Here is a 3189-nt window from a genome sequence, read left to right as displayed (position 1 = left end):
AATATGTAAATAAAATAAGTAAATAAATGGGCTTATTCATCTTTCTACATGCAATATATGTATGATAATTTACTTTTTTATTATGTCCATTATTTATTTTTATTATTCTTCATTTTTGTTTTTCCCTTTGCGAAAAAATTAATTATAATACGATCTGACAAAAGAAATTCTTAGTAAAATCGGAGACTCTTGAGGGATCTAGAAAGATGCAGGACCCCCTCACCCAATTTCATGGACGAAAGAGACAGAAATCACTCTTTTTATTTTGTTGGATAGAGATTTCCTGACCTGATTAGTAATCAAGGCTATCGATAAAAAAAAGTATCCACATGATTCTTTTTCCAATTTAATATTATGTTACCAAAGAAAAATCCATTCTTGGAATTTTAACTTTGCTTCCTGTAAACTAAATAACTACTTGGTTACCACAAAACAAGTAATAAATTTTGAATTTATTAAATATTAAATTAAGGATAAGGATATATGGCTCTCCTTAATCTTATTTTTTATTTCACTTTTCGATTCAAAAGAAAGAAAGCATGGAGCTGAAATAACTCACTCATAATGCCTTTTAAACAATTATGTGGTACGATTGGATCGAATAAGCCCTTATGGAATAAATATGCAGCTGCTTATGCGTCCTCGAGTGCTGTCTTATTCAATGTTTGTTCAATTACTCTTTTACCCGCAAATGCAACGTAGGCATTTGGTTCGGCAATAATGATATCTCCCAACATACCAAAACTAGATGTCACCCCACCCGTTGTAGGAGATGAAAGGATTGATACATAGAATAACTTATTATTTGATTGATAATAATATAAAGCATAAGATATTTTAGCCATTTGCATCACGCTCAAACTTCCTTCTTGCATACGTGCTCCTCTAGAAGCACATAATAGAATAAGAGGTAAAAATTTATTGGTAGCATGTTCAATCAAACGTGTGATTTTCTCACCCACTACCAATCCCATACTACCCCCCATAAACTGAAAATCCATAACCTCGATTGCTATAGGAATACCATTTCGTCGACCTATGCCTGTTTGAACAGCATCAGTTAATCCTATCATTCTTTGATTAAAATCAATACGATCTTTATAAGGTTCCTCCCGCGAATGAAATTTTCTGGGATCCCTAGAGTCCATGTCTTCATCCAGAGGCTCCTAATTACCTGGATCAACCGAACTTTCGATTCTATCTAAACTAGTTGTTTACAAATGACGTCCATAATGTTCACAAATATTCATTTGAAATTTAAAAAATTTCTTACAATTTAATCCATAACAATTTTCGCAATGCACCCACAAATATTTGTATTTTTTAGGTATCTCTAAATCACTTTTTCTGTCACTTATTTGTATTTGATTTAGAGAAAATGATAAATCATTTTTTCTTTCTCTTATTTTAGCTAGAGGTTTCTTTAAGTTGTTTTCTTTTAAAATTTTATTTAATTTTAATTTGTGTTCTTTTAGTTGAGTTAGAGCTCTTTCTAAATCCCTTTTTTTTTTTTTTCTTATTTTAGTTAGAGCTCTCTTGAACTCTCTTTTTCTTAGAGTTTTTACACTATCATCCGTACTGGTTCGTATACTGGAACTCTCGCTTTTACTACTCTTATCTCTTTCACCACGAATGTAACTATAAATGTAACTGTCATTGGAATTGACACCACCACTTAAAATATAATTATCAGTACTGATTTGAGAATGAAGATTACTGTCCATGCAACTAATAATGTGATTATTCCAACTATATTTAGTATCATGCATGTAACGATAATAATGAGGATTGTCACTCTTAGATACATTATTCGGATAACTAGAATTCTGATAACTATAAAAGGAACTTTTCAGTGCACTTAGAAAAGAACGATCGGTGTCAGTCTCAAAAATTTGATTTTCAATATCAAAATATATGGAGTAAGGGTCCCTATTACTATCCCTAAAGAAAAAAGTTTGATTAGATATGAAATTTCAAATGTACCTCCTAATGCCATCTAAATGATCAACATTACTATAACTATAATTGTTACTCTCAATCCCATTAGGGATTTTTTTTATTCATATGATTTATAATCGGATCTTTATTTACACTGGTATTTTCATTTTCAATAGGACCACCAAAACTAGCCACTGATTTACTTAACCCACACCTGTATTCTAACCCCCTCCTAAACAACATCGAAAAGAACTGAAATTTTTCCATAAAGCTTTCTTGCCCTTATTTACATGAAAATACAATAAATGAATAGTCATTTGATAAAAATCATTTGAATATTCTGATTAGAATTTAGAATCAGATAACACCTGGTAGAGAGACCCAATCTTGCATGAAATAAATACCGCGGCTTCAATCCTTTTCAATAAAATCATCGCCTAGTAAATCAACAAAGCCTAAAGTTAATACGAACCTAGGACGACCTGCTCCTAAACCCGTATTATCTTAGCCCGGATATTAATTAAGTTCAAGTTCTAATGGAATGGACCTCAACCCCTAACCAACCTGTGGTTAGAAACCTTGGTATAATGTAGACGTCACAATAGGGGATGCAAAACCTATTGATAAGTCAAGCTAAAACAACCAATTCTCTAATGGCGTTTTAGGTGTTCTCAAAGAACAAAGAGATAATTAATCTCACAAGTATTTTCTCAATCAAATCAAAGTTGTTTTCTTATTGATAACTAAGCCTTTAAATAGGCTACAAAGCCACGAAATAAAACCCTAGAACATAAAGAAAACCGGCCACCACACATAAAGAAACCTAGTTGGCCGAAACTATACTTCCTTTCCTAATCTAAGTTTGATTAATTAATTCCTTTATATTGAATTAGGAATTAATTAATTTACAATGGAAAGAATAAAATAAAAACCTTCCTAAAGTTATTTGTCCAGAAAATAAATAAATAAAAGCCAAAAAGTAATGGTAGTTTCCTAAAACAAATTAGGAAACTAAAAATGCTAGCCTTTTGATCAAGTTGACTTTGATCAATCTTTGACCTCTTTGAGCTCCAAATCAGCTTCTAGATGCTTTTTAGGATGCCAAATAAGCTTAATATGAAATCCCACACGTTGCCCATGCTTGGAAAAATAAGAAAAGGCTAATACAGTAAAATACAGTAAAGCCAGCAAGCAATACAGCAAATTCGGCCAAATTGGTGATGCTGTCCGTACATGCCTTTTTTGATTGCA

The 3189-nt window shown here is 31.8% G+C and overlaps 1 pseudogene; it reads right to left on the bottom strand.

Annotated features, from left to right (window-relative positions):
• Nucleotides 1–506: 506 nt before the first annotated feature.
• On the bottom strand, nt 507–2205 carry LOC125420920 (acetyl-coenzyme A carboxylase carboxyl transferase subunit beta, chloroplastic-like; annotated as a pseudogene).
• Nucleotides 2206–3189: the final 984 nt, after the last annotated feature.

The sequence above is a fragment of the Ziziphus jujuba genome, chromosome 1 (assembly GCF_031755915.1).
Source record: "Ziziphus jujuba cultivar Dongzao chromosome 1, ASM3175591v1".
NCBI classification, from domain to species: domain Eukaryota; kingdom Viridiplantae; phylum Streptophyta; class Magnoliopsida; order Rosales; family Rhamnaceae; genus Ziziphus; species Ziziphus jujuba.
Note: the sequence above shows the minus strand (reverse complement) of the source record. Positions and strands in the feature narration are given on the sequence as shown.